The sequence below is a fragment of the Vipera ursinii genome (assembly GCF_947247035.1).
Source record: "Vipera ursinii genome assembly, chromosome: W".
In the NCBI taxonomy this organism is placed as follows: Eukaryota; Metazoa; Chordata; class Lepidosauria; order Squamata; family Viperidae; genus Vipera; species Vipera ursinii.
In genome coordinates, this window is record NC_139522.1 from 5,183,894 (window position 1) to 5,208,423 (window position 24,530).

General features: G+C 46.9%; 1 protein-coding gene across 1 annotated transcript in view; it reads left to right on the forward strand.

The window, feature by feature from the left end:
* The first annotated feature begins 15,566 nt into the window (after nt 1–15,566).
* LOC310648202 (septin-7-like) overlaps nt 15,567–24,530 on the forward strand; it is a 688,898-nt gene continuing 679,934 nt past the window's right edge. Inside the window, exon 1 of the mRNA XM_083375952.1 lies at nt 15,567–15,655. The gene's annotated coding sequence lies outside the window, so the exon portion shown is untranslated. The remainder of the gene's footprint in view (nt 15,656–24,530) is intronic.

Genomic DNA, 24,530 nt, shown 5'->3' on the forward strand with positions numbered 1-24,530 from the left:
GGGGTACCTCGGGGACCACCTGCTGCCGGCTTCAACTCCCCTCCGCCCTGTGCGTTCCCACAGAGAGGGCCTCCTCAGGGTGCCTCCGGTCAGGGAATGCCGACTGGCGGCCCCCAGGGGGAGAGCCTTCTCTGTGGGTGGCCCGGCTTTGTGGAACCAACTGCCGGTGGAGCTCCGGACGGCATCGGACCTCCGAACTTTCCGTCGTGGTCTGAAGACCCATTTGTTTGAATTGGCCGGTCTGGCCTGATGGGGAGCTGGGTTTTAAATTGTCATTTTAGATTATATTATTGTTTTTTAATTGGGCACTGATTTAATCTTTGTTTTAACTTTTGTATAGTATTGTATTTTATTTATATGCCCTGTGAACCGCCCTGAGTCCCCAGGGAGAAGGGTGGTATATAAATTAAATAAAACTAAACTAAACTAAACTTCCTGTCCTCTGCCATCTTCTGGAGTCCATTTAAGCTCATGCCTACTGCTTCAGTGACTCCATCCAACCACCTCATTCTCTGTCGTCCCCTTCTTCTATTGCCCTCAATCTTTCCCAGCGTTAGGCTTTTCTCCAGTGAGTCCTTCCTTCTCGTTAGGTGGCCAAAGTATTTGAGTTTCAACTTCAGGATCTGGCCTTCTAAAGAACAGTCAGGGTTGATCTCCTCTAGGACTGACCGTTTTGATTGCCGTGCAGTCCAAGGGACTCGCAGGAGTCTTCTCCAGCACCATAGGTCAAAGGCCTCAATTCTTTGGCGCTCAGCCTTTCTTATGGTCCAACTTTTACTGCCATACATTGCAACTGGGAAGACCATAGTCTTGACTATACACACTTTTGTTGACAGGGTGATGTCTCTGCTTTTTAGTGTGCTGTCTAGATTTGCCATTGCTTTCCTCCCGAGGAGCAAGCGTCTTTTAATTTCTTGGCTACAGTCCCCATCTGCAGTGATCTTGGAGCCAAGGAAAATAAAATCTGTCACTACCTCCATTTCTTCCCCATCTATTTGCCTGGAATTGAGAGGGCCGGATGCCATGATCTTGGTTTTCTTAATGTTAAGTTTCAACTCAACTTTGGCACTCTCCTTCTTCACCCGCAACAAGAGGCTCTTTAGTTCCTCTTCACTTTCTGCCATTAGAGTGGTATCATCTGCATATCTTAGGTTGTTAATATTTCTCCCAGCAATCTTAATTCCAACTTTTGATTCATCTAGCCCTGCTTTTCTCATGATGTGCTCTGCATATAAGTTAAACAGGCAGGGCGACAGTATACAGCCTTGCCGGACTCCTTTCCCAATTTTGAACCAATCAGTGGTTCCGTGTCCAGTTCTCACTGTTGCTTCTTGACCCTCATATAGGTTTCTCAAGAGACAAATAAGATGGTCTGGTACGCCCATCTCTTTAAGAACTTGCCACAGTTTGTTATGATCCACACAATCAAAGGCTTTAGCATAGTCAATGAAGCAGAAGTAGATGTTTTTCTGGAACTCTCTAGCTTTCTCCATGATCCAGCGTATGTTGGCAATTTGATCTCTAGTTCCTCTGCCTCTTTGAAATCCTGCCTGTACTTCTGGTAGTTCTCGATCCACATACTGCTGGAGTCTAGCTTGTAGGATTTTAAGCATAACTTTACTAGCATGAGAAATGAGTGCAATGGTGCGATAGTTTGAACATTCTTTGGTACTGCCTTTCTTTGGAATTGGAATGTAAACTGATCTTTTCCAATCCTGTGGCCACTGTTGAGTTTTCCAAATTTGCTGGCAAATTGAGTGTAGCACTTTTACTGCATCTTCTTTTAAGATTTTGAATAGCTCAGCTGGAATACTGTCACCTTCACTAGCTTTGTTGTTGCTCAGCTTTTCTAAGGCCCACTTCACTTCACATTCCAGGATGTCTGGCTCGAGGTCAGTGACCACCTCATCGTGGTTAACAGGGACGTTAAGCTCGTTCTTGTATAGTACTTCTGTGTAATTTTGCCACCACTTCTTAATCTCTTCTGCCTCTGTTAGGTCCCTGCCATTTTGGTCCTTTATCATGCCCATTTTTGCATGAAACGTTCCCTTCATCTCTCCAATTTTCTTGAAAAGATCTCTGGTCCTCCCTATTCTATTGTTTTCTTCTATTTCTTTGCACTGTTCATTTAAGAAGGCATTCTTATCTCTTCTAGCTACTGTATTCTCTGGAATTCTGCATTCAATTGGGCGTATCTTTCTTTTTCTCCCTTGCCTTTCACTTCCCTCCTTTCCTCAGATATTTGCAAAGCTTCCTCAGACAGCCATTTTGCTTTCTTGCATTTCTTTTTCTTTGGGATGGTTTTGGTTGCTACCTGTTGTACAATGTTGCGAACCTCTGTCAATAGTTCTTCAGGCACTCTGTCTATCAGATCTAATTCCTTAAATCTATTTGTCACCTCTACTGTACGTATATTCAACAGGGATATAATTTAATTCATACCTGAGTGGCCTAGTGCTTTTCCCTACTTTCTTCAGTTTAACCTTAAATATTGCAACGAGAAGCTCATGGTCTGAGCCACAGTCAGCTCCTGGTTTTGTTTTTACTGACTGTATAGAGCTTCTCCATCTTTGGCTGCAGAGCACATAGTCAATCTGATTTCTGTGTTGACCATCTGGTGATGTCCATGTGTAGAGCCGTCTCTTGGGTTGTTGGAAAAGAGTGTTTGCTATCACCATCGTATTCTCTTGACAAAATTCTATCAGCCTGTACCCTGCTTCATTTTGTACTCCAAGGCCATACTTGCCTGTCATTCTGGTTAACTTTTGGCTTCCTACTTTAGCATTCCAATCCCCCATGATGATAAGGACATCATTTTTTGGTGTTAATTCTATAAGGTGCTGTAGGGCTTCATAGAACTGGTCAATTTCATCCTCTTCAGCACTGGTGGTTGGGGCATAGACTTGGACTACTGTGATATTGAATGGTTTGCCTTGGATTCGAACTGAGATCATTCTGTCATTTTGAGGATTGTATCCCAGTATTGCTTTTCCTACTCTTTTATTGACTGTGAAGGCTACTCCATTTCTTCTGAGGGATTCTTGCCTGCAGTAGTATACCTGATGGTCATCTGAATTAAATTCACCCATTCCTGTCCATTTTAGTTCACTGATTTCTAAGATGTCGATGTTCAGTCTTATCTCTTGTTTGACCACGTCCAGCTTGCCTTGATTCATGGATCTTACATTCCAGGTTCCTATGGAGAAAAAATCTTTACAGCATCGGACTTTCCTTTCACCACCAGATACATCCACAGCTGAGCGTCCTTTCGGCTTTGGCCCAGTCGCTTCATTCTGGCGCTACTAGTACTAGCCCTCTGCTCTTCTCCAGTAGCATATTGGACACCTTCTGACCTGAGGGGGCTCATCTTCCAGCATCATATCTTTTTTTTTCTTTTGGTACTGTCCATGGGGTTTTCATGGCAAAGATACTGGAGTGGGTTGCCATTTCCTTCTCCAGTGGATCACGTTTTGTCAGAAATCTCTGCTATGACCTGTCCATCTTGGGTGGCCCTGCATGGCATAGCTCATAGCTTCATTGAATTATGCAAGCCCCTTCGCCACGACAAGGCAGTAATCCATGAAGGGGAAACACTGTGGAGGAAATGGTAAATACTATTAACAAAAGTGAGAAGGAAATGATGATGTTAAACAAGGTAACTGAGCATACTACAATAATTGATTTCGAGAATGCTGAGGAGATCAGGGAGTTTAAAACTATTTGAAAAACAATTTTTATTTTTAAATTATTGTAAAAACAGAAAAGGGTGGATTTGTTAGCAACACATAAGTTTTAAAATAAAATGGTTATCAGAACCCGTTCCTATTCTATTTCTCCTGGAGGGAAGGGGGGATGTACCTGTGAAGTTATTGCTTCCTCTATTTGCTTTGTTTATTGCCTCATATAGCCTTTTGCTTTGTGTCGAGCCCCGTGGGCCCGACATTCAATGGGGGGGGGGGGCGGCCTCTCGCGCCGGCCCCTCTCCTCCCTGTCCGACCCCGAACAGTCTCCTCGTGGGGCCTACCGCCAGGCGGCCGTGTCACTCGCCTGTTCCCATGGACGCCGTTGGCCTTCCCGGGCGTCTTGCTTCGTCGGCCGGCCTCCAGCTGCTTCCGGGATTGCTGGCAGGCGCGGCTGCGCAGACGGACCTTCCTGCCGGGCCTGCCGACTGCCAGCTGATTCCTGCTTCCTTGGCCGCCTGCCAGCTGCTTCTGGGAATACTGGCAGGCGCAGCTGAGCAAACGAACCTTCCTGCTGGGCCTGCCGACTGCCAGACGATCCCTGCTTCCTTGGCCACCTGCCAGCTGCTTCCGGGAATGCTGGCAGACGTGGCTGAGCAAATGGACCTTGCAGCTGGGCCTGCCGCTGAACAGCTGTTCCAGAAGGTGCTGGAAAGGGCCACACGGAGTCTGGAGCGTCCCGGTGGCTCCACTGCTGACCGGTTAGGTGTGGGGACCTTGGGGGGGGCAGTGGAGTGTTTGGAGCTCCCTGCCGGGATGGCTGCCTGCCGGAAGAGCTCAGGAATGGACCTCCTCGGGTTTGCGGATGGTGGTTTGGGCCGCGGCTCCCCTTGTGCAGCTGGGTACGGTGGGGCCAGACACCTGGGATTAAGTGTAGGGGTTACCTGGTCTACTTACCTGGCTGGGGGTGGGTTGCCGGACAGGAGGGAGGCAGGCTGAAGTATGCGCGTGGGGATGGCATCTGGAGACAGCAGCAAATGGAGGAGGGAGGAGGGTTTATATGGATGTGTGGGCAGATGTTGGTCTGTGGATTGAGGGCGGAGCCCTGTTCCTGACGACTATGTAAGCATTGGGAGCGATGTACTACCAACGCTGACTTTGTTTTCACTTTATGTGCATTGGAGCTGAATAAAGCAACCTCTGTTTTGTCACACGTTCCTGCTGGAGATTTGTGTTTGCTTCCATTCGAGGACGTGTATTGACAGTAAATCAGCGTTCCTTTGTTTATGCTGTTCACCTCTACCTGTCTTTTTGCTTAGGCATAGGCATGGCAGAGGGAACACAGGGGTCTGCCCCAGCGGCTGATGAGGGAGATCCAGCTGGAGCTGCAGCACCTATTGAGGTGGCAGAGCTAGGAGAAGCTCAGCCGGCGGTTAGACCCAAGGTACGGGACCCACCGCCGGTAGCCACAGTGGATGATTCCCAGGAGGCAGGGGACCAGACCCATGGAGGGGAATGGTGGTTCAGCCCTGCACTGGGCCACATGGACCCTGGTCAGGGACAAACAGCAAGGCCAAGAGGTCCATTAATGGAGTGGAAAGAGTGACATCTCACCAACGATGAAGAGGAGGAGTGGAGTTACTCCACAGCACCGGGCAGGCAAACTATGGAGATACTCCAGGACAGATTTGGTGAGATAGGATACCAGGAGCCCTTGCCATGGCCGGTCCCAGAGGCTGAACATGACACAATGCGGTGGTCGCACACTGAGACCCAGGCTGTTCGCTCAGGGTCGTCTTGTTTCCGGCTGGCCAGCCCGCGGTTCCGGATTCCACCCAGTCATGGTACGTCTCAGGGAGGGATCCTGCTGCTCACATCCCGGCAGCAACAGCACGGAGTGGTTCTGATTCCAGGCCAACAGCGGACGGAGGGCCCACCCGGTAGGCAGCAAGACCATCTAGTGCCTTGGACTGGCAGGTAGCGGGTTCCCGATGCTATGATACCACTCCACGAGGGCCAGGGCCACAGATGGGTCCATGGGGGTCGGGTGTGGTTTGGGGTCCGCCACCACTGCCGATGTCCTATGACGGGCATCCTGACCGCCTGGCTATGTTTTTGAGCCACACCATCAGTCATCTGGACAGGTATGCCCTGGCTTACTCATCCCAGTGGGCGATGGTGGTGGCAGTGACGGTTAGCCTGCAGGGCGAGGCCGCAGCCTGGGCAGCGGATTTATACAGCGACCATGCCAGAGAACTGGGTGATGCTGGTCTCTTCCTGGAGGCGCTACAAGCATGGTTCGAGGACGTCTCCCAGGTCCAAAGAGCTGAGGCTGAGGTGGTGTGTCTCAGACAGCATGCACTGCTGCTGGCACGTGCGGCGTGTTTTTCTTTTGCGTAGAATAATAAAAAAAATTAAACGGCCAAAAGTTAGAAATGGTTGAAAAAAAAGAGAGATAGGCGTGGATATTTAGAAGGGCCTGACTGATGGTGGTGGTGGTGGCGGCAGCGGCAGAAATATTGAAAGGAGGGGTTGCAGTGGAAGTGTATGTACCTGTGGGAGCCCTGTGTAACGATAAAAATTATAAAACTGCTGCCATAGCCTTGTCTGCCATGTATTTTTTCATTTTAATTTCATTTTAATGTATGCCAATTAGTGTACATTTAAAGTGACAATAAAGTTATTCTAAGGGGAGATGAGCATGTATGATGTATTCTGTATGTTTTGGAAGTAAAAAGGACAAAGTAGGAGGATGAAAAACTACTAGGAAAAGAACAGGTAATTGAAAATTTTATGTCTAACATTTATGTTGGGGTTATGTAGGTGGACAAGTATATGGAGCTCATGTAATTACTGTATATGTTGATGAAATGACAGCAGCTACAGGTGAAACTCAAAAAATTAGAATATCGTGCAAAAGTTCATTTCAGAAATGCAACTTAAAAGGGGAAACTAATATATGAGATAGACTCATTACATGCAAAGCAAGATAGTTCAAGCCATGATTTGTCATAATTGTGATGATTATGGCGTACAGCTCATGAAAACCCCAAATCCACAATCTCAGGAAATTAGAATATTACATGCAATCAATAAAACAAGGAGTGTACATAGAACAATATCGGACCTCTGAAAAGTATAAGCATGCATATGTACTCAGTACTTGGTCTGGGCCCCTTTTGCAGCAATTACTGCCTCAATGCGGCGTGGCATGGAAGCTATCAGCCTGTGGCACTGCTGAGGTGTTATGGAAGACCAGGATGCTTCAATAGCGGCCTTCAGCTCTTCTGCATTGTTCGGTCTCATGTCTCTCATCTTTCTCTTGGCAATGCCCCATAGATTCTCTATGGGGTTCAGGTCAGGCGAGTTTGCTGGCCAATCAAGCACAGTAATCCCACGGTCATTGAACCAGGTTTTGGTGCTTTTGGCAGTGTGGGCAGGTGCCAGGTCCTGCTGGAAAATGAAGTCAGCATCCCCATAAAGCTCGTCTGCGGAAGGAAGCATGAAGTGCTCCAAAATCTCCTGGTAGACGGCTGCATTGACCCTGGACTTAATGAAGCACAGTGGACCAACACCAGCAGATGACATGGCTCCCCAAATCAACACAGACTGTGGAAACTTCACACTGGACTTCAAGCATCTTGCAGTGTGTGACTCTCCATTCTTCCTCCAGACTCTGGGTCCTTGGTTTCCAAATGAGATGCAAAAGTTGCTCTCATCAGAAAAGAGGACTTTGGACCACTGAGCAACAGACCAGGTCTGTTTTTCTTTAGCCCAGGTAAGACGCTTCTGATGTTGTTTGTTGTTCAGGTGCGGCTTGACAAGAGGAATACGACATTTGAAGCCCATGTCCAGGATCCGTCTGTGTGTGGTGTCTCTTGATGCACTGACTCCAGCCTCAGTCCACTCCTTGTGAAAGTCCCCAACACTTTTGAATGGCCTTTTCCTGACAATCCTCTCCAGGCTGCTGTCATCCCTGCTGCTTGTGCACCTTTTTCTTCCACACTTTTCCTTTCCACATAACTTTCTATTAATGTGCTTTGACACAGCACTTTGGGAACATCCAACTTCTTTTGCAATTACCTTTTGAGGCTTTCCCTCCTTATGGAGGGTGTCAATGATGGTTTTCTGCACAACTGTCAGGTCAGCAGTCTTCCCCATGATTGTGATTCCTACTGAACCAGACTGAGAGACCATTTAAAGGCTCAGGAACCCTTTGCAGGTGTTATAGCTTAATTAGCTGATTAGAGTGGGACACTTTGAGCCTAGAATATTGCACCTTTTCACAATATTCTAATTTTCTGAGATTGTGGATTTGGGGTTTTCATGAGCTGTAAGCCATAATCATCACAATTATGACAAATCACGGCTTGAACTATCTTGCTTTGCATGTAATGAGTCTATCTCATATATTAGTTTCCCCTTTTAAGTTGCATTCCTGAAATAAATGAACTTTTGCACGATATTCTAATTTTTCGAGTTTCACCTGCAGAAAGCAAGATCTAAGGTTCTATCCTTTTGCTTACATCCCCACCGTTGACTGAAACTGAAAGCGTAGATATTAACAGTACAGCACGTATGCACAGAAGGAAATACATAATTTAGTGAGCTCGTGACGTAAAGGGTCAGCGAGCATACCCAATACCTGAACTTCACAGGGGAAAAAAACTGCATCAGCCTCTGGTGGCTGCTGCAGCTGCAAAGATCAGAGGAAAAAAGACACCTCCTCCCTATTCCCCGTAGAAGGCGCGCCCACAGCAGCTCGCTCCAGGCGTCGGGAGCGCGCGTGGCCTAGTCTCCCTCTACGTGTGCGCCGTCCTCGTCCAATGAGCGGCACTGCTGCTGGCAGGTGCGGCGTGTTTTTCTTTTGCGTAGAAGAATTGCTTGTAATTGAGGAAAGCCAGGTTCCTTAGTTTTGCCCTTCGGAGTCGCGCAAGCCAGGAAGTAACTCTAGCCGACCAGCAATCTCGAGCGTGCCAAGAGGGTGGGTATACGGCTCCTCCTCCCTCTCCATACCCCTCCCAAGGCGAAGAGGGAGGACAACGGACAAACAGGAAACCGAAGCCGCCGCGCCAAGGAGGTGGGGGGGGCAAGTCTGGCTCGGACCCCCGCTGGGCCTCAGCCATGAGGAGGGAAATGAACGGGGTCACCAAGGGCCGGTTTGAGGTGAGCGGACGGTCGGTTGTCTGCTTGGCCTTCTTGAAGTTTCGTTGGGTGGAGAGGCTTTGTTTAGTGTGTGGTTGAGGGGGAATTGGAGCCGAGGTCCCTCTACCGGAGATGGTGCCTTTTCTCTCCCCCTTCCCGAACTGGTGATGACGAGCGGCGACGGATGAAGGGCCGTGCGTTTTCCTGAGCGAGTTGGGGGGGGGGGGAGAGCATACACGGTTGGAGGAGATGTCCCAGGGTTGAAGGCTGCCCTCTTCCTCACTGCCCAGCCGAAGGAAACAACTGATTGAGGAGGGAGCAAGTTTTTTTCTAAATGGAATTTGGGAGGATACTAAGTGTTGAGAATTGGGAGGCGAGGCAGGGAGTCGTTCCTCTGGGCGGCTAAGGCATCCCTTCGGAAGAGACCCTTTGCCTGCCTGTCTCTCCTCTATGCAGACAATCCCCAAACCAAAGATTGTCAAGTAAATGCCTCCGGTTGGGGGTCGAGATAGCTCCATTGCCCAGAGGGAGGTGCTGGTGCTGCTTTTTTCCGCCGATGCGCTGCCCCTGACTGGAAGGAAGAGACCGGGGTTTCAGCTGAGCTGAGCCTTTGCACCGAGTTTTGTGTCACATCACCCCATAACTCTGAGGAGAGGGGAGGAGTTTGAGTACTGTGTGAAGTGGAAGCCCCAGGTCGTCGTGTTCGATCTCGGGACTCACCCTCAATAGAGAAATGTGACAGCGACGTTATTGTTTTGGAGGGTGTGCGGGGAAAGTGAACGCGGAAGAAAGAGGTTGTGGGTATATGTCAAGAACAAAAGGAGATTGCACGGAGCAGGAAGGTTTTTTCTCCTTGTTAATGATAGCTAGAGATAGGCGTGGATATTTAGAAGGACCTGACTGGAAATATTGAAAGGAGGGGTTGCAGTGGAAGTGTATGTACCTGTGGGAGCCCTGTGTAACGTTAAAAATTATAAAACTGCTGCCATAGCCTTGTCTGCCATGTATTTTTTCGTTTTAATTTCATTTTAATAATAATAATAAGTTGAAAGGGACCTTAGAGGTCATCTAGTCCAACCCCCTGCTCAGGCAGGAAACCCTATACCATTTCAGGCAAATGGCTGTCCAGTCTCTTCTTAAAAACCTCCAGTGTTGGAGCATTCACCACCTCTGGAGGCAAGTTGTTCCACTGGTTTATTTTATTTATTTATTTTTATTCACAAGGTTTTTTAAAACAGTACAACAAATTACATAGATTAAAAACAATTAAAATGATTAAACTAACCTTGAAACTAAAAACCCCAATAACAAAATACAATTAAAACCCCAGTTAATATTCTCAGTCCAGGCCAGAAAGCTCGAAGAGCCAGGTCTTCAGGTCCCGGCGGAATGAGCGAAGGTCAGGGGAAGTCCTAAGCTCTACAGGTAGCTGATTCCAAAGGGCTGGCGCACCCACAGAGAAGGCCCTCCCCCTGGGTATTGTCCGCCGGCAATCTTTTACTGGCGGTACCCTGAGAAGACCGACCCTGTGGGAGCGCACAGGACGAAGGGAGCTTGATGCTGGCAGCAGGTGTTCCCTCAGATATCCCGGACCCAAGCCATTTAGGGCTTTATAGGTCATCACCAGCACCTTGAATCTCACCCGGAGGGCAACTGGAAGCCAATGCAGCTCGCGGAGTAGAGGTGTTACATGGGAGTATCAGGAAACCCCCATCACAACCCGCACGGCTGCATTCTGCACCAGCTGAAGCCTCCGAATGGTCCTCAAGGGCAGCCCCATGTAGAGAGCGTTTCAGTAGTCCAATTGGGAGGTCACGAGCGCATGAGTGACTGTGCGCAGGGCATCTCGGTCCAGGTAGGGCCGCAACTGGCATACCAGGCGAAGCTGGGCAAAGGCCCCCTTGGTCACGGCTCCTATATGGTCTTCAAAACTGAGCCGCGAATCCAGGAGGACGCTCAAGTTGCGAGCCCTATCAACGGGGGAAAACACCTCACCCCCATCATTAAAGATGAAATGGACTGGTTAGTCCGAGATGCTGGTATGCACAGCCACTCAGTCTTGGCCGGATTGAGACGAAGCTTGTTTCTCCCCATCCAGACCTGGACCGCCTCCAGGCAACGAGACATCACGGTGAGGGCATAACTGGGTTGGTTCGGGGTGGAGAAAAAACGTTGGGTATCATCAGCATACTGATGATACCCCATCCCGAAACCACGAATGATCTCGCCCAGCAGCTTCATATAGATGTTGAACAGAAGGGGAGAGAGAACCGACCCCTGAGGAACTCCACAAACGAGAGGCCTCGCGGCAGACCTCTGCCCTCCCTTCAACACCAATTGCGAGCGGCCCAGGAGATAGGAGAACCACTGCAAGACAGTGCCTCCCACTCTCAACCCCCTGAGATGCCGCAATAGGATACCATGGTCGATGGTATCAAAAGCCGCTGAGAGATCTAATAGAACTAGGACAGAGGAGCAGCCCCTGTCCCGAGCCCGCCAGAGATCATTCACCAGCGCGACCAATGCCGTCTCCGTGCTGTACCCAGGCCTGAAACCCGATTGGTACGGGTCCAGATAATCAGTTTCCTCCAGGAACAGAGGAAGCTGGTGCGCCACCACACTCTCAACAACCTTCGCCAGAAAGCGAAGGTTGGAGACAAGACGATAGTTGTTTAAAATCGCTGGGTCCAGGGCAGGCTTCTTGAGAAGGGGCCTCACCACCGCCTCCTTCAAAGCGGCGGAGAAGACACCCTCACTCAAAGAGGCAGATATTACTGCCTGGAACCAGCTTCGTATCTCCTCCCGAGCTGCATAAATTAGCCAAGAGGGACATGGGTCCAATAAACAGGTGGTGGAACTCAGCCTCCCCATAATCCTGTCCACATCATCAGGGGAAACAGGGTAGAACTCAGTCCAGATAATATGCTCAAGACAGTCTGATTCCTCCATATCAGAATCTGCCCAGTTAGAGTCCAAACTGGCCCGGATCTGAGCGATTTTGTTCGTCAGATGATGACTAAACTCCTCGGCCCACCCTTGCAAGGGCTGCTCTCTCACCTGATTAAGGAGGGAGCGAGTCACCCTAAACAGGGCGGCCGGGCGATTATCTGCGGATGCGATGAGGGCAGCGAAGTAATTAGCCTTCGCTGTCCTCATCGCAGCAAGATAAGACCTTATGAAGGTTCTTAACTGCAATCGGTCAGATTCGGAACGGCTGGACCTCCAACCGCTCTCTAGACACCGTCTCCGACGCTTCATCTCCCGGAGCTCCACAGAAAACCATGGAGCCCACCGGGATCTGCGCCGGGTCACGGGTCGCAAGGGTACAACACAGTTGAGTGCCTCAGTGGCCGCCCTTTCCCAGGCATCAACCAAGGCATCAGCTGGGCTGTGAGTGAGGGCGATGGGTATAGACCCAAGCGTCATCTGGAACCTGGTCGGTTCCGCAGCCCAGCGGTGGGGGGTAGCATAACGGAAGACCAACCGCAGGAGATAATGGTCAGACCATGACAGGGGAAGAATGACCGGTGAACCCCCTCCCAGATCATCCAACCACTGTCCGGACAGGAATACCAGGTCGAGAGTGTGACCCCCCACATGAGTCGGGCCTTGAATTACCTGGGTCAGGTCCATGGCCGTCATGATAGCCATGAACTCCCGGGCTAACTCCGACAACCCTCCCAGGGAAGGCAGGTTGAAGTCACCCAGCACTATAAGCCTGGGGAACTCCACCGCCAACCCTGAGAGGGTGTCAAGCAGCTCGGGCAGGGCTGTTGCCACACAGCTGGGTGCCAGGTATGTAAGCAACAAGCCCATCTGAACCGGAGGGCCACATCTCAGGAGGAGGGTCTCACTCCCGCCAATCTGGACAATGGTGGTCTCCCGTGGACATAAAGTCTCCCTGATAACCACCACCACCCCTACCCTGAGCCCGTGGCTGGTGTAGCACACGGAAACCTGGGGGGCATAACTCGGTCAGAGGGACCCCTCCCTCCGAGCCCAACCAAGTTTCCGTAATGCATGCCAGATCCGCGCGTTCCTCCTCGGATCTGGCATTAAAATAAACCAGCCTAAGCTCAGGGACCTGATCACCCTCACCCCCGGGCAAGAGGGTGCTAACCGGAGGGTCGGAGCGCGCCACCGCATGAAGACAGCGGGGGCGCGATCCCAGATGATGCGGCCCTCCGTGCAACCACCTGCTGCCATTCCCTATCGTCGTGGGGATTTGCAACCCCACCCCAGCACACACAGAACCAGCAGTCTCCACCCCAACCCTATCTCGCCGGGACCCCTCATAGGCCCAGACTGAGTACCAATTAAAAATTCCCTCCCCACCCTACTATCCCTCCCCTTCCCTAACCCTTTAAAATACCCAGCTAAAAATGTATCGGGCCTCTTAATGCGTCTCCACCAGAGGCCCCTAGTTAAGCCCAGCCACCTCTCATTAATTGTTCTAACTGTCAGGAAGTTTCTCCTTAGTTCTAGGTTGCTTCTCTCCTTGACTAGTTTCCATCCGTTGCTTCTTGTCCTGCTTTCAGGTGCTTTGGAGAATAGCTTGACTCCCTCTTCTTTGTGGCAGCCCCTAAGATATTGGAACACTGCTATCATGTCACCCCTCACCCTTCTCTTCATTAAACTACACATACCCAATTCCAGCAACCGTTCCCTATATGTTTTAGCCTCCAGTCCCCCAATTATCTTTGTTGCTCTTCTCTGTACCCTTTCTAGAGTCTCGACATCTTTTTTACATCGTAGTGACCAAAACTGGATGCAGTATTCCAGGTGTGGCCTTACCAAAGCATTGTAAAGTGGTATTAGTACTTCACTTGATCTTGATTCTATCCCTCTGTTAATGCAGCCTAGCACTGTGTTGGCTTTTTTGGCAGCTGCAGCACACTGCTGGCTCATATTGAAGTGATTGTCCACTAGGACTCCGAGATCCCTCTCACAGTTACTACTATTGAGCAAGGTACCACCTATACTATACCTGTGCATTTGATTTTTCCTGCCTAAATGTAGAACCTTACTTTTTTCACCATTGAATTTCATTTTGTTAGATAGCGCCCAGTGTTCGAGTCTGTCCAGATCCTCCTGTATTTTAAGCCTATCTTCTGGAGTATTGGCTATTCCTGCCAGCTTGGTGTCGTCTGCAAATTTGATGAGTTCCCCATCTATCCCCTCATCCAAATCGTTAATGAAGATATCGAAGAGCACTGGGCCCAGAACTGAGCCCTGGGGCACCCCACTACACACTTCCTTCCATGTAGATGCAGTTCCATTGAGGATCACACGCTGAGTACAGCCAGTCAGCCAGCTACGAATCCATCTGGTGGTGATGCTATCTAACCCACATTTTTCTATCTTATCAATTAGTAGGTTGTGATCTACTTTATCAAATGCCTTACTGAAGTCCAAGTAAATTATATCTACAGCATTCCTCTGGTCCACTAATTTTGTCACTTGGTCAAAGAATGATCTGTTTTTGACAAACCCATGTTGACTTTTAGTGATGACTTTGTTTGCATCAAGGTGTTCGCTGATTTGTTGTTTGATTATCTTTTCCAGAATCTTGCCAGGTATTGAGGTCAGGCTGATAGGTCTGTAGTTTCCTGGATCTATTTTTTTCCTTTTTTTGAAGATGGGAACTACAGCAGCTCTCTTCCAGTCCTCTGGTAGTTCCCCAGTGCTCCAGGACCTTTGAAAAATATAGTTCAGTGGTTCTGAGATCACGTCTGCCAGTTCCTTGAGAACTTTGGGGTGTAATCCATCTGGTCCTGGTGATTTGAACTCATCTAGGCTGGACAGGTGTTCACTTACCATTTTTTTGCCTATCTTAACTTGCGTCTCTATTGTGTTTTTATGGCATTGGTTTTGGTAGGTTGGACTGTTTTTTCCCTTTGTGTAAAGACAGATGCAAAAAAACGAATTAAATAGTTCTGCTTTCTCCCTATTGCTTGTCACCTTCTTGCCACTTTCCCCCACTAATGGACCAATCATTTCCTTAACTTTTTTCTTGTTTTTTATGTGTTGAAAGAAGCATTTTTTGTTATTTTTGACTTTGGTTGCAAGCCTTAGTTCATTTTGAGCCTTAGCTTTCCTCACTTCATCTTTGCAGGCACGGGCTATTTGCTGATATTCTGACTTAGTTATGTGCTCCTCTTTCCAATTCTTATATTTGTCCTTTTTATCTTTCAATTTATCAGAGAGTTCTTTATGCAGCCATGCTGGTTTCTTTTGAGAGCTGTTATTTTTCTTCTTTGTTGGTATTGTACTAGACTGGGCCTTTATTATCTCGCTTTTCAGAATTTCCCAAGCTTCTTGAGTTGTTTTCCCCTTTAGGATTCTCATCCATGGAATTCTTCCCATGGTCTCTCTAAGTTTATTAAAATTAGCTCTTTTAAAGTCCAAGACTCTAGTTTGACTGTGTTCCATTGCTTGTGCCTCCAGAATGTTGAATTCCAATATTGCATGATCACTTCCCCCCAAGGTTCCTGCGGCTTCAACATTTTCTATCATTTCATCTCTGTTTGTGAGAATTAAATCCAATATGGCTAATCCCCTAGTTCCCTTCTCTACTTTTTGGGAGAGAAAGCTGTCTGCTAGGTTTGTCAGGAATCTGTTTGATCTTCCACTTGGTGCAGAGTTTGTCTCCCAGTTGATATCAGGATATTTAAAGTCCCCCATTACTATTGTGATGTGCTTCTTACATACCTTAGTTAGCTGACTAGCAAAAAGTTCATCTATTTCCTCCACTTGGTTGGGCGGCCTATAGTATACACCTATGGCAATGTCATTTCCCCCCCCTTTTATATTGACCCAAATGCATTCAAGTATATAGTTTTCATCATTGTTGTGCTCTATTTCTGTAGAGATAAAGTTATTTCTTATATAGAGAGCAACTCCACCTCCTCTTTTGTTTAGTCTGTTTCTTTTAAATAGTTTAAATCAATCTAGCTGTGTGTTGCATTTGTAGGTTTCGTCCCACCATGTTTCCGTAATGGCAACAATATCATATCCGCCCTCATTTACCTGAATTTCTAGTTCACCCTGCTTACTGTTCATACTCTGTGCATTAGTGTATAGACATTTGAGTCATTTATGACTGACCCTGTGTTTACTTGCTGCATAACTTGTGTGGTGCCTGGCTTCCCCTATTTTCTTAGATTGCCGGGGACAGTGATGTTCTGTATCAATTAACTCACTGTCCCCATTGTTTAGTTTAAGTGTTCCTCCAGAAAAGCTGTGATTTTATTGCCAAGTAACTCAGTCCCTTTCTTGGATGGATGCAGACCATCTCTTTTATACATTTTTTCATTGGACCAGCTACAGACATCGTGACTAATATAACCAAAGCCTTCTCCTTTACACCACTCCTTTAGCCACATATTAAATTCTGCTATACGCTGGCCTTTTCTATTTTGCTCCTTATACACTGGTAAAACCTCTGAAAAATTAAGCCTACAGCCTATTCTGCTAAGTTCCTGCCCCAAGCTCTGGAAATCATTCTGCACAGACAGTACATTTTTTGGGACAGATCGTTAGTGCCAAGATGTACAATAGCCTCCACATCACAGTCCTTGCTGGCATTCTTGATTATTTTAGAAATACGCTTCTTGTCCCTACTGGCAGCAGCACCTGGAAGACTCCTGACCTCTTTCAAAACCTCTGTGTCCTTTCCTAAATTTACATCCCTTATAATTGAATCACCAACCAGAAGGTGGCTTCTCTTTTTGGATGCCTTTCTGTTCTTGCATGACTGGTGTGTAATACCAGATTCACACTTCTCCCTGTCGAAAACAAGTTTTTCATCTTGGACCACGATCCCCTGCTTATTTGAGTTATTATCACAGATACCTTTACCTGTCTCCTTAATGTCCCTATTAAGGTCAGAAAGGGCACTGTATCTGTTGTGCAGGGACACAGCAAAAGCTTTGGGTTTATGGTTCACAGATCTCACTCTGCCAGATCCTGTTCTGTACCAGCCTACTACCGGCCCTGCAGATAAGGCAGGGACAACCCCTTTTACAAGAAGGCAAGAGGCTGGAACTAAGCCTGCCAAATTTATGAACACAAAAGCAAATAGAGCAAAACAAGACACGAACCATGAAACAGGAAATATTCAAACGGTTGCCTTCAGCAAACCAGCCCTCCCACGCATTCCCCTTTTAAACAGTTCAGGGCGTGGCTTCTCTCTGCCTCCTTCCGAGGTGCCCCATTGCCTTCCTCTGTTTACTCCTGATTGACTGCCTCCTGCGTCGGGCGTCCTTGAACAGGGCCAGCTGTGGGTCATCTTCATCCACGCTGTCAGGCTCACACAGCTGGGTCTGCGTCGTAACCAGGTGGGAGGGGCCTGGCTGAGGGCTCTCATCAGCAAGCTCTCCAACCCCCTCAGCAACCTCTCCAACACCCCCTCCTCCTCCTCTGAATCGTCCGACCCAAATGCCGAACCCACAGGCTGACCCTGAATCACAACACATCCCACGGTTGTCCACACTGCCCTTCTCCTGCAGGATCTTTGTGGTAGAGAGGGCTGATAGCGCGGAGGCTCAATAGGGTAGAAGTGCTGAACTGGAGACCTAATTTCTGCCTGAAGAGCACAGATTACAGACTCTAGATAAATAATCTGTCCGTGTAGACTAGTGATTTGTTTACAGATAGGACAATTTCCAAGTTTGAAAAGGGTACTGCGAAAGACAGCTGCAAAACAAGTGTTACACTGAACTAAGCCAGACATGCTGAGCTACAACGAATCTCAGATGCACTTGTCCTGAATGTACCGCTGCTGTTTTTGATTTTTAGTTATATACTTTTTTGGTGCAGCTCTTCCAAAACTTACAGGATGTAGCACTTCCCAGCAGCTCTGAACAGTTGAAATTCTGCTGAAAAGCGATGGAGATCCAATCAGGGCCCCAAATGCAGTTCAAATACAATGCAAACCAATCAGGGCACTAGCTACTTTTTTGGTGCAGCCCTTCCAAAACTTACAGGATATAGCACTTCCCAGCAGCTCTGAACAGTTGAAATTCTGCTGAAAAGCGATGGAGTTTGCTGGCCAATCAAGCACAGTAATCCCACGGTCACTGAACCAGGTTTTGGTGCTTTTGGCAGTGTGGGCAGGTGCCAGGTCCTGCTGGAAAATGAGGTCAGCATCCCCATAAAGCTCGTCTGCGGAAGGAAGCATGAAGTGCTCCAAAATCTCCTGGTACATGGCTGCGTTGACCCTGGACTTAATGAAGCACAGTGGACCAACACCAGCAGATGACATAGCTCCCCAAATCAACACAGACTGTGGAAAATTCACACTGGACTTCAAGCATCTTGCAGTGTGTGACTCTCCATTCTTCCTCCAGACTCTGGGTCCTTGGTTTCCAAATGAGATGCAAAAGTTGCTCTCATCAGAAAAGAGGACTTTGGACCACTGAGCAACAGACCAGGTGTTTTTCTTTAGCCCAGGTAAGACGCTTCTGACGTTGTTTGTTGTTCAGGTGCGGCTTGACAAGAGGAATACGACATTTGAAGCCCATGTCCAGGGTCCGTCTGTGTGTGGTGGCTCTTGATGCACTGACTCCAGCCTCAGTCCACTCCTTGTGAAAGTCCCCAACCCTTTTGAATGGCCTTTTCCTGACAATCCTCTCCAGGCTGCGGTCATCCCTGCTGCTTGTGCACCTTTTTCTTCCACACTTTTCCCTTCCACATAACTTTCTATTAATGTGCTTTGATACAGCACTTTGGGAACATCCAACTTCTTTTGGATGTTCTTCATATACCTTCTTCATATACCTTTTGAGTCTTTCCCTCCTTATGGAGGGTGTCAATGATGGTTTTCTGCACAACTGTCAGGTCAGCAATCTTCCCCATGATTGTGATTCCTACTGAACCAGACTGAGAGACCATTTAAAGGCTCAGGAACCCTTTGCAGGTGTTATAGCTTAATTAGCTGATTAGAGTGGGACACTTTGAGCCTAGAATATTGCACCTTTTCACAATATTCTAATTTTCTGAGATTGTGGATTTGGGGATTTCATGAGCTGTAAGCCATAATCATCACAATTATGACAAATCAGGGCTTGAACTAACTTGCTTTGCATGTAATGAGTCTATCTCATATATTAGTTTCCCCTTTTAAGTTGCATTACTGAAATAAATCAACTTTTGCACGATATTCTAATTTTTCAAGTTTCACCTGTAGTCCTTTGAAAAATATCCTAGAAGACATAAATTTATCTGTTACAACTATTAATAACTATTGGTGGTCTTGATGAGCAGATATGACTGATTTTAAGGAGATTGTGGTGCTTATATCTTGTTAATGGGAAGGACAGGTTTTCTGAGAATATATACGGTAGTTCACGGGTGTCAAACTCAACGCATTACATGACGTGTTGCAATGTATCGCAACTTTTTTTCACATTGCCAGAGCTGGGGTCGGGTCGGGGTGGGATGGGCAAGGTGCTTGTATGATGCAACTGGCCGGCAGGCTGGCAGTTTGACACCCCTGATATAGTTGATCATGTCAGTTTGAAATTGTGCTAACCAAATGCTGAAGGTTATTTTACAATAGGAAAGCAAATGATTAGTATTTAATATGTGATTGGGCAAAAGCAGCACAGTGTAATGCTATTGTTGCTTTCCTATCATGAGGTTGAGAAATTGAACTGAACACTTGGAAACTGAAGGAGAGAGATTTTGGAAGGGAAACAAAGAGTAAACAATAAACAATTCAGGAAAATATGGCATGTAATCAGAATCTGGGACCACAAAAAAGCTCCCTGTTTAACCAGACTAGACACCTGTCTTTTCTGCAGTTCAAATGCTTCCTGAATTAATGATGGTAGAGGAAAACGAGGGAGACACAAATAAGAAAAATGAGGAAAATAAACGTAAGTATTCTCACTCAGGAATATAATGCAGGAATAATTTAAGTGCAACAACAAGAATAGTCTTCCTCAGAAACTACAACTCTGAAAATTATTGCGTCTTCATTTTGTATAGTACTGTGCAAATGTGTTAGGCAGTTGTGCAAAAATGCTGTAAATTAAGAATGCTTTTAGAAATAGTTTATCAATTAACAAAATGGAAGGTAAGTGAACAGAAGAGATATTCAATATTTGGTGTGACCACCCTTTGCCTTCAAAACAGCTTCAATTCTTACACTTGCAGAAAGGGGTTTTGTAGGATTAAAGTCAGGTGTATGATTAACTATTATACCAAGCACGTGCCATTGATCATCAATTTCATATGTAGGTTGAAACACTGTCATTAACTGAAACAGAAACACCTGTGTAGGAGGCTTAAAACTAGGTGAGGAACAGCTGAACCCTGCAACTAAGGTGATGTTGTGGAAGACAGGTTCATGTCACAGGTCATACACCATGGCAAAATGACACAGGAACAAGACAAAAGGTAGTTATTCTCAGTGGTGGGATTCAGCTGGTTTGCACTAGTTCAGCAGAACTGATACCTAACTTTTTGTTGAGTTTGGTGAACCAGTTATGAGCCTGGATGTGGGTCCATTGGTGTTGGAGAAAGGCCAGCAGAGCTTCAGCTGAGTCTGAATGCTCGCTGTCCATTGGCTATGGCTGGAGGGTGGGGGTGAATGGGGAAGAGAAAAGTCCCATTCCGGCCAAAGAAGAGCCCTCCTGGAATGGGAAATGGGGTGGGTTCCTGTTGCCCTCTTTCTAACTTCTTCACTCCAGGGATTCATTGGGGGTGACCCCTCTGTCTGTTCCCCCCTGGGCACCTGCACAGCTGCACTTCCAGGATCTTTGGGATCCGAATGGATCTGCTTGGTGTTTCTTCCCATTCATCCCCCTAGTGCTCCCCCAACCTCAGCTGCATGGAAGACCCTGCCCTGCTTCTCCTGTCCCATCTCAGCCACGGAGGGGACCCTGGACTGTCTGGGGCGGCTCCTGCTTTTCCCCTGGGAGCGGCTCTTCCTCAGGGTCTGCAGTCCCTCCCTGCCCTCTTCTCCACCCTGCGGGAAATGCTGCAATCCTTGCAATTCCTTCTGCAACTCTTTGGCGGCCATCATGGAGCTTCAGTTTCCATCCCGATGCTGGACCAGGAGGCAGCCCCACCTAGGCACAGCAGGGCACTCTTTGCATGGGCAGAGGAACCCTGACGCAGATGCCCAGCAGAGGAAAAGGGAGTCCCAACTGGAAAGGCAAGGGAGGGGAGGGAAGGGGAAGGAGAGGAGGCTGCCACGGGGTGGGCCTGAAAGGCGGAGGCAGAGGTGGAGCCTGAGAGGAGAGTAGAAGCTCTGCCCCACCTCCACCCTCCCACTTGTTGGATCTCTGCAGAGAACTGGTTGTTAAATTATTTGAATCCCACCACTGGTTATACTACATCAGCAAGGTGTCTCCCAGGCAAAGATTTCAAAGCAGACTGTGGTTTCAAAATGTGCTGTTCAAGCTCTTTTGAAGAAGCACAAAGAAATGGGCAACATTGAGGACTGTAGATGCAGTGCTCGGCCAAGGAAACTTAATGCAGTGGATGACAGACAAATCATGCTTGCTTCTCTTTGACATTAGAAGATGTCCAGCAGTGCTATCAGCACAGAACTGGGGAAAACAGTGGGACCCAGGTACACCCATCTACTGTCTGGAGAAGTCTGGCCATAAATGGTCTTCATGAAAGAATTCTGCCCCAAAAGCCATACCTCTGATGTGGAAACAAGGCTAAGTGACACAACTATGCATGAAAACATAGGAACGGTATAGAAAACAGTATATAACGGTATAGAAAAATGGCAGCAGGCGCTGTGGACTGATCAGTCAAAAATTGAAATATTTGGCTGTAGCAGGAGGCAGTTTGTTTCACTGAAGGGCTGGAGAGGGTTACAATAATGAGAGAGTGCAGGCAACAGTGAAGCATGGTGGAGGTTCCTTGCATGTTGGGCTGCATTTCTGGAAATGGAGATTTGGTCAGGATCAGTGGTGTCCTCAATGCTGAGAAATACAGGCAGATAATTATCCATCATGCCATACCATCAGGGAGGCGTGTGATTGTCCCCAAATTTATTCTGCAGCAGGACAACAGTCCCAAACATACATCCAATGTCATTCAGAACTATATCATAAAGAAGAACAAGAAGTCCTGGAACTGATGGGTTGGCCCCCACAGAGCCCTTATCTCAACATCATTGAGTCTGTTTGGGATTACATGAAGAGACAGAAGGATTTGAGGCAGTGTACATCCACAGAAGATCTGTGGTTAGTTCTCCAAGATGTTTGGAACAACCTTGAAGGAACCTTGCCAAGTTCCTTCAAAAAAAATGGTGCTATTTTGAAGGCAAAAGGTAGTCACACCAAATAGTGATTTGATTTGGATTTCTCTTCTGTTTATTCACTTTCCGTTTTGTTAATTGATAAAAATAAACTATTAACACTTCTATTTTTAAATCAATTTTTATTTTGCTCAAAACATTCAAATACAAACTCCAAAGAAAAAAAGACAAAAGACCAAACTAAACAAAACTACACCAAAAAAGTGCATACAAAGAAAAAGATTCAGTCACAGTTTTGTTCCATACAGTTTTAACCTTGTGAACTCTAAAGCTTCCTCCTTCCATTATATATTCAAGATGGACAGTGATTAATATTTATATGTTACTTATATGTAATGGTGTAGGTCTATACATATGTTGTATATAGTATGTTTAAATGTGTGTTACGTATGTGTACACTTTGAGAGCAAGAAACTAAATTTCATTTTTAATGTGTGCATTGCGCCCACAGTAAAAAATGACAAGGTTATCTATCTAAAAAAACAAAAATATACATAAATTCTCACTGGCTTAAGGTTGACTGAGCCTTCCATCCTTCCAAGGTCGGTAAAATGAAGACCCAGCTTGTTGGGGGCACTATGCTGACTCTGTAAACAGCTTAGGGCTGTAAAGCACTGTGAATTGGTATATAAATCTAAATGCTATTGCTATTGTCCCCCTTAGTTGAATAGTGATAAATATATTCCAAAGATGATAACTCCTTCCCCCTTGTGAAGGAGGCACACAATTTGTAAATTTCTAAAACCCTTTTTTTTGCTTGCAGCAAAAAAATATATCAAAAGTTAAAAAAAATTAAGACCAGAATTTTCTTGATAAATTTATAAAATACAAAATCACTGTAGTGAAAGTTCGATACTAATGTAAATCAAAACAGTTCTCTTTCACTACACAGAGTTGCCATAGTTTCCATGTGGAAGAGACTGTTAAGGTATAAATCACCTTAGTAGAGGGCGAAGGACCGTGCTTCAGAGGATGCATGATGTGCATGAAGGAAGGAAATAAAACATGACGCATAAACTTACTAAATACCTTTTAATTACAAAAATATAAAAACTAAATATATATTATAAAGAGAGCTAGCTGACTACATCCTAACGTAACAGACAGTAACAGCAAAGTGAAAGACAATAAAGAATAACTGAGAACTTTTTCTAGACATGCGCACTAAACAGTCTGAAACCATAACATTACTGGTCATATGAGGGTCACTATGGTTACCAGATAAGTTATCACAACAGGTTCAGAGATCAGGGGAAATGTACAGTTAGAAATGAACTTTTCTGACAAACAAAAAAAACGTGCAGTGACAGAGACAATTGGTTTATGGCAGCTTATAAAACAACAAAAAGAACATTAAAAAGCCACTTTAAGAACTAGCAGGTGGTTAAATTGAGTCAGCATTCAACCAGTAGATTAACATTTAAAAGGAGGCATCAAAAAAAAAATCAAAATGTGCAGTTAAAATCCAGATGTTCTTAAAAAGCAGACAGTGGAAAGGAAAAAGATGGAGAGATGGCTCTCTGACCACTCCCACTTAGAATTGTTACTGTAATGTATTGGTCACAACTGTTTTAATCACTTGCTTAATGTCTGGCCTTAATTGCTGTATTGCTTAACGGTTTCTGTTACTGTAAGCCAGACTGGCTATCTCCAAGCTCATAATTAGGTTGGGGCGGGAAACTGTTACTTTAAACCTATTGGTTGCCGCCTAGAGGTCAACAGTATAAATAGCTGTGCAGCAGCCATTACGACTGCTTCTGTTCTGAGTTAATAAACTTGTTTGCTGTTTCAACATTTCGTCTCGCTTAATGCCTAAAGAACTGAAGGTATAACAGTGGCAACGAAGGTGGGATGTGCTGCTTCATCGTAAGAGTCTGAAGTCACTAGGGGGTGAGGGCAGCACAGAGCCTGGCAGGAACTACGTTTCCCCCCCCCTTGGTCTGCCAGCAAGCCACGCTGGAGACCACCTCGCCCTAAGGATCCATCCTAGGGCCTACGCAGAAGCCAGCAGCACAAGGCAACGCGAGCAAGAAACAAGCAACTCACCATGGCGAAGGTCAGGAAGCTAGAAGAATTTGATGTGACACACCTGGAGAAATGGGCGTCCTACATTTCCTGCGTCGAAAATTACCTCTGCGCCAACCAGGTCGGCGAAGATGGGTTGAAGGCCGCAACCCTCCTCTGTGTGTGCGGCCCCACCACCTTCAACATTGCCGAGAACCTGGTCGCCCCGACGCTGCTCGAGTCGGTCACCTATGCGGACTTGAAGAAAAAGCTCCAAGACGGACTTCCGGGTGGCAAGGCTCCGCTGCCGGCAGCCATTCTGGCTGTCAGCCCCGTCGTCTCCGTAGAGCCGCCGAAAACAGCGCCGATCAGCTGTTTTGACTGCTCGGAAGCCCGCTCCTCGGGAGAAGAGGAGG